Consider the following 13,343-nt stretch of genomic DNA (forward strand, 5'->3'; position numbering starts at 1 on the left):
CGAATTTGTTGAACTTTCCTCGTACATTGACAATATGAGTCTTAATGTATTCTATGGAGTTTGTGATTTAATTATTCTTCGAGCTGCAGTCTATGCCCTTTTGGGATTTTGAGATTTCATTTAGGTTTTTTATTGAAATTCTTCATATATATGATTGAAGGAGGAGACGGCGATAAAATTTATATATCCAAGGACTCATTTTTAGGAGGTTGACATTTTTGGGTTATTGTCAAATTCCTGATATGTGTTTGTAAAGAAAAGACAACCTTTGCAATGGCTAACACCATGGATATCGATGATGATTCTTTGAGGGGGATTATGGATGTGTTTCCTTGATGCAGTAGTGCAACACATGCTCTCATTTGTCAAGAATGCCAGAGATGTGGCCATGTGTTGTTGTGTTATTAAAAAATGGAGAGAGGAAATGAGAAACATTCAGAGCCTTTATTTTTCGAGAAGTGTTTGTGACGAGGGATTGACTGAGTCAGATGTTGTTGTATGTTGCATGGTATTTTCAACATCTGCATTGGAAGGGCTAACTGTTTATTGTCATTTTTCTGGCAATAGCTTACGAGCTTGGTTGTCACACACACGCAATTCATTGAAGTACTTGAACTTCAACTCAATAATCTTGTAGTAAAAGGTCATGTACCTAATTTTCCCACTAAGCTTGATTACATATGTTCCTTGCCTCATCTTGAAAGCCTCAAGTAACGAGTGTTTGATGCGGGAGCATTCAACTCAAAAGGGAAATTATTGTAAATAATAGACATAGGGGTCATGCATTAGTTTCCTAAATTCCAAGTTACTTAGATATTCTCAAAATAAATAAATAAAACTAGGAGAGCTTTTAGGCATAAAAAGAATGGATATGGACCATTAAGTGATAAGGAAAGCTTTTCTATTTTAGAACAGGGAAAAAGACGGAATAAAGCTGAAAAGATGCTTTTGCCATATGTATGCATTGCATGAGCTTTAGTTGAGTGATTTTAGGATTTTTAGATCATGCTAAGTTTAATAAATTAGGAAGCCTCAAAGGCATTGGGTGTGTGTAAGGAGTGAGTGTGAGAAGTGAGCAAGGATTCTCCTTGGGAGCCTTCGGGCAGTTGTAAAAGGGCCATTGGTTTCTATATCTGGCCATGAATGTAAAGCTCTTGTGAATGTTTGTTTTTATATACATATGAGTATGCCGAATTTGACTTTGTATGGATATGCTTGTGTTTAACCGGTTCTAAGATATGGTTCTGCGTATGGTGGCAGAATTTGATGTTTGGTAACATTGAATTTGCATGAAGTGGTAATGGTTCTTATTTTTCCTATGCGCTATAATCCTGTATATTAATCGTTGAAGGTACCTTTCTTTTCATTCACAGTCATATTGCTTTGACTCTTATTTTACTGTGGCGCATATATTCTTGGTATAGCAAGAACTCTTGTAAATTTTTAAATGGATGTGGCATCGTTGATAATTCATAACTGAAAGTGCTGATCATATCGGCGTCGAAAGGGTTTTTTGGAACATTTCCTTGGCTTATATGCGGGGTTTCAAAGCCTTCCGTCCGAACGGAGACATATTGTGACAGAGGGCGAGTTTTGAATGTAGCTGCCGGAAAGATTTAGTTTGCTGTGCATATAGAGTCCGAGGTTCCGTGAATTGGAATCTAGCAAGTCCTTGTTGGGCAAATGCGATTTATGTATATGTGTTGACCGAAACGGTATGGAGGAGCTGAAGGATATATACGCTTTATCCAAGGTAGGACGATGCGACTTATAGTTATGAGCTCTGGACAGTATAGGAAACGGAGGACAGCGGATCTTGTTTGGTGATAGCGACGTATATTTGTGTTGATCAAACTATATAAAGGCTAAGATACATAGCTGTCTATCCGTAATAGCAACGTATGCATCTATACAAGTCTGTCTATGGTAAAGTGATGCCATATATACATACGAGACCGTGTGTATAATAAGAACCAGCCTATACCAGTGTGATACTAAAGAAAGGGGAAGACTGCTGCCGATATGCGTAAGTAAATACATATATGCGCATGTCCATTCTTAATATGTTCCTTTTGAGAATTTCTTGAAGAATACCGAGCATTAAAAGGTATGGTTTTCATAGTATTGTGGGTTAATGCCAAACATGGGTTTTATAAATCATAAGATTACACAAGCTTTTATATGCATGGTTGTCGGAAGGATCCTGGTAGAAGCGGCCTGGTAGGAGTGGTCTGGGCTGCATCAGGTGGTATCAGAGCTAGAATGCTCAACTGAAGATGTTTGTTTTTTTTTAGAACTGAAGTGGGATGAATGATTTTTAATCTGATATGCAAACTACACAAGTGAATAGGATTGCGGAAGAGGAAAGAAGACAAGATCATGCAAGATCTTAAGAGGTGAGATTATTTTTCTGATATGAAATTTATACATGAAGTTTATGGTTGCAGAGACGGTGGCAGTGAACGTGGCATTCAGCTGAAGGCTGGATAGGGAGGATAATTGCAGTGAAGAAGAAGAAGAAGGTGAGTTGAAGAGATAGCCTAGAGAGAGCAGAGGAGTGCTCAAGAGGTTCCAGAGGCAGTGAACCAGTACTTACCAAAAGACTGAGTGAGGAGAGCTCGGTGAGGTAAGTTGCAGTAAGAGAGGTTGCTGTTGCAGAGGCTAGTACAACTCATGGTGAATAGAAAACTTACGAGGAAGCAGTCTGCCAAAGGCAGAGAGAGTTTTTCTAGAGGAAGAAGAGGTTCAGAGAAATGCCACAGAGATGAAATGACTACAGAGGTTTGAGAAAGAAAGATTGCAGAAATAAAGGTACAATTGAAGGTACTAGAAGAATGGCTACAAGAGTGGGGAAATCGGAAAGGAAAATGGATCTTTCCACTGAAGGGAAAGAGAGTGATTTGGCGATAGTTGCAGAGGAGGTTGAGGCAAATTGTGATTGCCTTGTTGAAAAAGGGACTTAGAGTTCTTGCGCCAGAGTGGGAGTTTGAAATTCCCACATGCAAATATATTAAAAGAAAAATGTTGAAGGAAGCAGTCAAGACTAAAAAGTCTTGTGGTTTTAAAACTAATGAATTGTGTATGTTTGCAGGTACAATACAGGAAGATGAGCAAATTTTGAAGTTTGTTCAAGAAGAGTTGAATCTGAAGACTGTTCAGATCGATGCTGAGATAACAAGATCACAGGAGGAAATGAAGACAGAGGAGAAGATCATTGATGATTTCTTGAGTTATTGGGCAAATCCAGATCAGATGGATAATGTAAAACCATGTATTTTTGTAGCTGACAATTGTGATGTGATTACAGGTTTTACTGAGGAGGATGTGCAACCTTGTGCGACTGTTACAGTACAAGAGGAAGTTCGTATGGATGCAGAAGAAGTGGATCAGTCTGTAGCACGGATAAGTGAAGCAACAGTTGAGTCTGTTAAAACTGGAAGTTTATGTATGAATGCAGGTGATGATGATATGCTTCAGCAATGCTACAGAGAAATTGCATTATTAGAATATTTGTTGGAGAATCCAGAGTATGACAGGGAGATTGCAGCAGATGAAAGAGTTCAGTATAGTGAACGAGAGGAGAAAGACATCATGGAAACAGATGGTATGAGAGAAAGACTGGTTGATAGTCTTGAGAGTTCTTTAGAGAATTCTTTGGGTAGAGAGAATCAGCATACTGATGTGCTGATTGGGATGGAACAACATACTGAGATGCTGGCAGAGGGAAGTAAGGCACTGATGCCTTGTGATTTTAATTTTAACATGTGTTCTGTGAATGCAGGTATGGTCGCCGGTGCTGAGAAACATTTGACTCAGCTCAACAGTCAATTGAAGGGAAAAGAAGTTCTCTGTTCCAGAAGACAAGAAGGGGTGGATGATCGGGTGGCAGTCAGAACAGAGACCAGCATAGAAGCAAGAAATCAGCAGCTTGAAGATTTATTGGACAAGGAAATTGAATTAATCAGAAGAATCATGCTGAAAGTGTCTCAGAAAAAGACATCAGCAAAGAAGAGAAGTAGCAGAAGAAGCAAGAGGAAGACAGCAGAAGATTGCAAGAGTACAGCTAGTGGAGCAAAGCAGCATAAAGTGTGGAGACCTGGAGAAGAACAACAGACAGAAGCAACGGCAAATGGAAAATTACAGTACAAGATATGGGATCCAGGCAAACATAGAGCTAAACACATGATGAGGAGATCATGAAATTTTTCTACCTTGGGAGTATGATGCGGGAGCATTCAACTCAAAGGGGAAATTATTGTAAATAATAGACATAGGGGTCATGCATTAGTTTCCTAAATTCCAAGTTACTTAGATATTCTCAAAATAAATAAATAAAACTAGGAGAGCTTTTAGGCATAAAAAGAATGGATATGGACCATTAAGTGATAAGGAAAGCTTTTCTATTTTAGAACAGGGAAAAAGACGGAATAAAGCTGAAAAGATGCTTTTGCCATATGTATGCATTGCATGAGCTTTAGTTGAGTGATTTTAGGATTTTTAGATCATGCTAAGCTTAATAAATTAGGAAGCCTCAAAGGCATTGGGTGTGTGTAAGGAGTGAGTGTGAGAAGTGAGCAAGGATTCTCCTTGGGAGCCTTCGGGCAGTTGTAAAAGGGCCATTGGTTTGTATATCTGGCCATGAATGTAAAGCTCTTGTGAATGTTTGTTTTTATATACATATGAGTATGCCGAATTTGACTTTGTATGGATATGCTTGTGTTTAACCGGTTCTAAGATATGGTTCTGCATATGGTGGCAGAATTTGATGTTTGGTAACATTGAATTTGCACGAAGTGGTAATGGTTCTTATTTTTCCTATGCGCTATAATCCTGTATATTAATCGTTGAAGGTACCTTTCTTTTCATTCACAGTCATATTGCTTTGACTCTTATTTTACTGTGGCGCATATATTCTTGGTATAGAAAGAACTCTTGTAAATTTTTAAATGGATGTGGCATCGTTGATAATTCATAACTGAAAGTGCTGATCATATCGGCGTCGAAAGGGTTTTTTGGAACTTTTCCTTGGCTTATATGCGGGGTTTCAAAGCCTTCCATCCGAACGGAGACATATTGTGATAGAGGGCGAGTTCTGAATGTAGCTGTCGGAAAGATTTAGTTTGTTGTGCATATAGAGTCCGAGGTTCCGTGAATTGGAATCTAGCAAGTCCTTGTTGGGCAAATGCGATTTATGTATATGTGTTGACCGAAACGGTATGGAGGAGCTGAAGGATATATACGCCTTATCCAAGGTAGGACGATGCGACTTATAGTTATGAGCTCTGGACAGTATAGGAAACGGAGGACAGCGGATCTTGTTTGGTGATAGCGACGTATATTTGTGTTGATCGAACTGTATAAAGGCTAAGATACATAGCTGTCTATCCGTAATAGCAACGTATACATCTATACGAGTCTGTCTATGGTAAAGCGATGCCATATATACATACGAGACCGTGTGTATAATAAGAACCAGCCTATACCAGTGTGATACTAAAGAAAGGGGAAGATTGCTGCCGATATGCGTAAGTAAATACATATATGCGCATGTCCATTCTTAATATGTTCCTTTTGAGAATTTCTTGAAGAATACCGAGTATTAAAAGGTATGGTTTTCATAGTATTGTGGGTTAATGCCAAACATGGGTTTTATAAATCGTAAGATTACACAAGCTTTTATATGCATGGTTGTCGGAAGGATCCTGGTAGAAGCGGCTTGGTAGGAGCGGCCTGGGCTGCATCAGTGTTCATCTATCACAAGCACCAAATTAGAGCCCTTTCATGGGCCTTCATACATTGGAAGTTGTTGGTATTTGTACACATGATTTTTCTTTATCCACCATCATTCATTCGTGTCCGATGCTAAAGTGTTTGTCTTTGCTAGGCTGTGATGGTGTCAAAGTGGTGATCATTGATTTGCAACTTCTAGAGCAGTACAGATTGGATTTTTATGGTATAGGTGATTTCTCTATCAACGTATCTACTCCAAAACTTCACTTCTTTGAGTTACAAGGAGCTACTTGGATTCGTATAAAGGGAATTCACTCCCTAAGGTGGCTTTCAATAGCAAACAATGCAGGTTTACATATTATGTTTTAAGATGCTCTTACATATTTTCTTTCAGTTCTTCTGTTTCATTTCATTTTCTTTTAAATGCATATTTTTATTTTGATTTTTGTCTTGCTTTGTTTTTGTAATATTTCAAATTGTTTTATTTCCTAGGAAAGTAAATAAGGTTGAAGTATTTAGAGTATCTATCCATTCAGGGAGTGCAGTGATATTGGGATGCTATAAACACAGTTTTGCAATCTGCAACTAATGTGAAGCATTTGGTAATGAAAATTGAGTTTAGCGGAGATGCAGAAAGACTGCAACCCTTTCCTAAGATGGACTTTGTTGATTTTTTCAATAGCCATCCAAGATTAACCAATTTTGAAGTACATCGTGCCATGTTTGTTGTGCTGTCACAAAGAAACAACTTGGCACAAGTAAGCTTGTTCATCTCTAAATTATAACATATTGTTTGGGATGCTGGTTGCTATCTTTGCATTTTATTTTTTGGTAAGTGTTTTTGTTGGAAAAAAGGAAAGCTCAATGAAAGATTTGTATTAATTTTTTCTTCTAAAGTTGTATTTTTTATCTTGCAATTGGACTCCTTGTTCACCATACCTTGTGTGGAAAATATTTTGATTATAGTGAGGTCACCTTTGAATGCTGAATAGAAAATGATGACATTAATGTCCTTAGTTAAATACAACTCAAAACCAAAAGAATTGATTATACGAATTTCCCAAATGAAGAACTGCCAAGAAACTGCAAACAAATTCTTTGAGCAGGTTATGAGGTTCAAGCTTAGGAATCAGGTTGTCACAATTGAGTAAATCAATTCAGGGTTTCGATGCTTGATGATTTTGGCTTACCTCTTATGGGAGGTTCTGGAAGCAACACAATCTTATGGTTTAAAGAGTTATGAATTTTGTACTTGGGGCATCAGAGATTAAGGTGCCTACCTTGTTTTTGGGAAATACAACTGATGTGCTCTATAATTCTATAAATCTCAAATTGGAAATTATTTAAGAATTAGACTTTAGTTTCATCTCATTTACTTTTATTTTTGAAGTAGAGTTAACATTCTCTTATAATTATCGGTTTGATTGTCACATTTGAATTTGAGATGGATATGGTAATATACAAAAGTTATACATTTTGACACTTCTAAGGTGTCATTTTGCCTTCTCATTGATATAGAACTTCGGGATATTAGGAAATAATGTTTAGGTTTCATTTTTAGTTTCTATCTTCTATAGAGTTATAAAGAGAGAACCTTTGTAAACGGTTTGATCACCATTGGATTGATTTCTGTTGGAGGCATAATCATTGCTATTTGGAAAATATTGGATAGCAACATATTTGGAGGAGATACTACTTTTGCCTGTAATCACATCCTGTGTATCGCAGATGCTATCCTTATTGCATATGATCTCTCCACTGTTTTTATTATTTCATGATCATAAACCTAGCAATGGCAGGTTTTGGAATCATTATTTGTTTTATTGAAAAAAAATTGTTGTATAATTTCATGAATTGTGTCCTTGATTTATGCGAGACATTTTTACAAAATTTATGGCTTTATAACTTTTTTGGATGGTTTTGGCCTACAGGAAAATATGTTTGATCATTTGTTTTAATCAATTTTGGGTGTTATGCTTTATGGATCTTCTCTATTTGACATCCATAATAATTACAGATCTTGCTACTAACTACATATCCCTTAATTTAATCCACTTTCCTGATGTGTTTTACTAGATTTTTAGTTTGAACCATATTGAATTTTGAAGGTGTTAAACCTAAAAACTTGAACCATATTGAATTCTGATGGTGATAAACCTAAAAAACGTTGCAAACTCTCATAGTACATAACGAACATTGCATATCATTAAATGATCATCTTTTATATATTTGTTCTTTCAGATTTTTGATGTAGCTTTTAGTTCGTCCTTAGCCAAAAATATTATTTACAATGCACTCTCAAATGGTCATCTTTTACATGTTCGTCGACCATTCCCTTAATAATCATCAATTGAAATATTTCTGCTTCAGAGTGTATAGGTGTAACATTTAGTTAGAGAAGTAGATGGCTTACAATACCCTCTTTTACACATCTCTCCATTGTTCACCTAATAATCATCAATTATGTTAAATGCTAAACTATGATATAGCTCTTACATGTAAGGAATTTCAATTGAGCACTTTTTAGAACCTCACCTTTAATGCACTAAAGTTGATTTTAGAAATCAAGAATTTTCACTCTTTGACCTTAAAATGTAATTTAATTATAGATTTGATTATATAGTACATTATCACAACTTGAGATGGCTAAGTGTTTCTCTACTTTACTTGAGCTTATACATGTCACATGTGTGAATTATTGATTGCACATGGTTTTATTTGATATAGCAGGGCCTATATGGATGCAAATTTGATTGAAGAAGTCTACACTAAAGACCCTTATTTATTTGGTTGCATATGTTTTTGAAGAAATCCTTGAAACCCTGTCATATATTTCCGTTTCCTCATTTTCTTTTTATGTCTTTAAATTTTAGTTTTAAATTCAAATGTACAATAGAGCATCAACAATGTTTGGCTATTTTTTTATCATTGTAAATTATAACCAACCTCATAGACTAACATAACTTTTTGGCCTTATTAAGTCAACTTCATGACTTCTCCAAACATGTAGATATTTTGTTGTTCAAATTTAACTACCAAGAATTTTATATTTGTTAAGTTCATGGATGCAGAATATGATGTGGTTTGCAACTTATTTTTATATATTTTTGAAAGTAAGCCTACTATTAAGTATTTTAAGTTTTTAGTTTGGTTTACTACTAGTTAGAATAATTTTGAAACAACATGAAAAATTAAATTTGGTGATAAATGAATTATCTTAACAATCTAAGTATTAGAGTCATCTAAAATGAAAATGGAAAACAAGTACGGTTTGAATCAATATAAATTGCATAAGTACAATTCAAAATCACAATTTTATCACTTTTTATTGTCATATTCATGAAACTATTTGGATGAAACATTTGAGATTCAAAAGGTGAAAAAGGAGATAGTGAACATACAAGTAAATATTGGTCTTGAAGACAATAATAATTCATTTATAATGAACTTAGGGAGGATAATATGGGGGCGCTTAGGAAAGTACTTGTTACTACAAAATCTAGCAAGCCTAGTGAATGACTCATTAGAAAACTTATCTTTTATAATGATAAATACATTAGCCACAATTGTCGCCTCAATGATGTCTCTCTTGCTATTTTGTGATTGGATGTTATTCTCACAGGGGAGGCTTCCTTGGTAAATCTTAGAGGTTAGATGACTAAGGCTTCAAGCTAAATGGATCTTGAAGGGTCTTGTAGATAAATCATTTGGAAAATTCTTCAATAAAAGAGGGTTCAAGGGTGATTGGAGTCTAATGGCTATTGGAGAAGGTAATGACAAATCCTTGGATAATAAGATGAGATTTACAAATGTTCAAGCACACTTTCCACCAAACCCATAAACTAGTTTTTTTACAATAGATCATGACAAGTTGTGTCTCCTTGCGCAATGCCACTAAAAACTCAGAGCATAAAAATTCAATGTAAAATGATATAGGGATGCCCTTGTATAGATTTTTCCACATGTGTGAGGGGTTTCGTGGTCCAAAGTGCAATAATGGGTTTAAGAGAGGTTTTCATCCAGGGATCTTCATTTTTCTTCTTTTTCTTTACTCCTAGGTTGCCTCAGAGAGGTTTTCAACCCATGAGTTCCTGAGATGCCTCATAAAGGTTTTCATCCAAGCCTTTTACTATATATATATATATATATATATATATATATATATATATATATATATATATATATATATATATATATATATATATATATATATATATATATATATATATTATTTATTTATTTTTTATTATTATTATTTATTTATTTTTTTTAGAACAATACCTAGAAATGTTGTGAACTAGAAGCTATGACACTTCCAATCACATTAAACTCTTTGCTAATGGTGCTGATAAATTCTTCCTTAGACATATGTTTTATGTATACCTTCAACCTATAGCCATTGAAAAGCAAGGGAATACCTTCTTCATCAATGATCCTGATTTGAACAACTCCATTGTGATGAAATTTCTCTATCAGGTATGGGCCTAACCATCTTGCCATCAATTTTCGTTTGAAATCCTTGAAGATAGAGTCATATAGTAAGGCCCAATCCCCTTCTTGAAAAAAATTGTCCTTGATATGCCTATCATGCCAGACCTTCCTTTACAATTGTATAACTTCAATGTATAGAAGGGCTTGCATTTTGAACTCATCAAAGCCATTTAACTAGAGAAGCCTCTCCTACCATGCTTTAATGACATCTAAGTCCAATTGGACTGCCATTCTCAAAGTATTATATTCAAACTCAATAGAGATCAAATCTTTCTTTCCATAAACCAAATCATATGCAGTAAAACCAATAGTTGTTTTCCAAGTTGTGTTATAGGCCCAAGTGGCCTCCACTAATCTGTCTGCCCAATCCCTCCTGCTGCTACTCACAACCTTGGTGAGGATGCCTTCTAATGCCCTATTTGTAACCTCTACTTTTCGATTTGCCTAAGGGTGATAGGAAATAGATTTTTTGTGTTTGATATGATGCTGCCTTAATAGATTCTCGATAAGATGTGATGTGAATTGAGCTCCCTGATCGACAACTATCTCTTTGGGGTATCCAAATTTGTAGAACACATTCTCCCTTAAGAACTCAACCACTTTATCCTATGTTGTTGCCTTGATAGCCTTTGTCTTAGCCCACTTTGTCAAATAATTAGTGCACGCAATGATATACTTTTTCTTCCCTAATGGTGGATCAATTGGCCCAATGAAATCCATGCCCCACTTGTCAAATGGATCAAATGAAAGAAATATTGAGCATATTCAACTTGAGGAATGTGGGGAACTCTTTGAAGGGATTTCGCTGCAAAGGGATGAAGAATGCCACAAATTGTTTCCCACAAGACTGAGTAATGAGTAGTGGCAAATTTGATAAGGTATATGATGGTGAGATTAAGGGCTAAACAACCTTAAACATGAAGGATACAAGGGTGGGAAACATGAATGACGCTAATAAAGTCATGAGCTAGGTTCGTATCTTATCCCAGTTGAACCATTGAAGTCTCATACCCTTGTGGGGGTCCTGCGTGGAATCCAGTCATAGTGGGACCCTGTATTGTTAGCTCTACAAGAATGGGTTTCTTGATTAGAGATTTCAATTGAGTATTGGTTTCTAGATAGTATAATGTCTTGCATGCCTCTATTTCTTAGCTTAAACTCCAATATCTAACAAATATGTTATGTCCTCCAATATTCTCCAGGAAAAAAATTGAATGCTAAGGTCACATACTTTGGCCTCTACAGGTTCGTAGAGAGAGCATTTGGGCTACATGGATCTCGAATGCCACAGTATCTATCAACTCACTTAAAAGATGAATGTTGACAACTTGTTAATCAAATTCATGGCATCTCATAAGGCCATATATTTCTCTTTAGGGCCATATGATGTGAACATAGTGGTTTATGTTGGAGAAATAAATGGAGGGGAAGACTATGGAGGTTGTGGATCCTCTTGGTTGCGTATTCATCTCAGGGAGTTTGGGATACAATGAATGTGTTTACATGTTTAACGTCGGGTTGCCAACAAGAGAAGAAACTAGACAACTCAGCCATTAAGAACGAGACAAGACAAGCCAACCATGAAGGAAGTTGTTGAGTAAACATATAAATCCATGTATATTTAGTCCCTTGAAAGAAATTAAGTACTACTACATAAGTCAAGATAACTGAAATCTATTTTTTTTTTTTTATCTTTCATTCTCTCTAGAGTTGCACATAGTTAAAATAGCATTACCCAGTACTTGTAGATTAAGTTGACTAAGATTTGACGTGATTGCGACTTTTCACAAAAACTAAAAATTGACATGTCATAGTGCACCACGATATATAACATAGAGACCATCAATTCCATGTGCCCCATTACCTGTCATCTCATAGGCCCTCCATAACAACCTATAAGTTATAGTATAATAATTGTGTGTAAATTAATTGAAATTTCCATAAATACTTTTATGGAAGTGATTCATTGACCATTAAAAAATTGATTAGGACCATTTTATCCTCTCCAAATGATGGCTTATTTTTAGGAATAATGATGCAATAAGAGAAAGAAGATCTAGTTAACATTATTTTCTTTTATCTCAACACATTGCAGATCATAGGGGCCGTGTGGATGCATGTGGAGGTATAAAGAAGGTTGTGTGAACCACGATGGGTAAGGGCTATCCTTTCCTACTTCCTTTCATTGTACATGGCTCTGTTATGCTATAGAGAATCCTGAAGCTAAAATATCACATTGATTGTGTAACTCTCTTTTGAGCTGTCATGTAGCTTTCTATATTGCTTTGCACCATCATCCTTCTCTCATACACATTTCCTCACCACTTCCACACTAAGTTGGCCTCAACACTGGATACTGAAAGTGAATTTACTTAAAAACAACTCCCTAAAGACCAACATGAAACTCAGGTTCTCTGGAAATGGAGGGAAAGCTTCTACGAAAAAAATTTGGGGCATCTGGTAGTTACGCTACGCCATGGGAGAATTGATCAATGCACAACCAAACTCTTGGGTTGAAGTCTAGCCATAAAATTTGTTGTAGATCTCTCACTGGCCATGATGGAAAAGGGTCAAACCATGTGGCACAAGGAAATCCTTAGCAAATACCTTTTTTAGGCTACACAAATCTGGTTTTCAAATGCAAGTAGTTAATTCGAGAGTGAAATATCAAGAAAAGGGATGTCAATTTCTATCAAAGCCACACCCTGCTGCACTACATCTCATCCAACAATCCATTTTGACTTAAAGAATACCCTGAACCATGTAGTCCTCAACGACTTGTGGAGTTGCTAAGGACACACAAACTATTATAAACTAGTGTTGATGCTTCTCTGCCAGTCTGTTATCTAGGCACTAATCTATGTTCATGTTTGTGACTAGTCATTATTTTCATATTTTTAAAGTCTCCTTTTTTAAAAGGATTTCGGATGGGTTCCCCAACATTTCCATGACATTTTCTAAAATTTAGGGTTGGGGCAAGTCTCGACACATACCCTGGATGTGGTTGCCTGTTCTTGCATCCCCACTGTCCAGAAACTTGGTCGAACATTGCGTGTTGTTAGTGAAAAAAATGGCCAAAATTAATCATCCACAAGTCTTGGTGATTTTTAGTGAGTATTAAT

The 13,343-nt window shown here is 35.9% G+C and overlaps 1 pseudogene; it reads left to right on the top strand.

Annotated features, from left to right (window-relative positions):
* The first annotated feature begins 273 nt into the window (after nt 1-273).
* LOC149200675 (F-box protein At1g10780-like) lies at nt 274-6,881 on the top strand (annotated as a pseudogene).
* The last annotated feature ends 6,462 nt before the right edge of the window (nt 6,882-13,343 follow it).

This window comes from Pinus tabuliformis, chromosome 2_1, assembly GCF_031772625.1.
Source record: "Pinus tabuliformis cultivar Carrire ecotype Pingquan chromosome 2_1, CPIR1, whole genome shotgun sequence".
Taxonomy (NCBI): Eukaryota; Viridiplantae; Streptophyta; class Pinopsida; order Pinales; family Pinaceae; genus Pinus; species Pinus tabuliformis.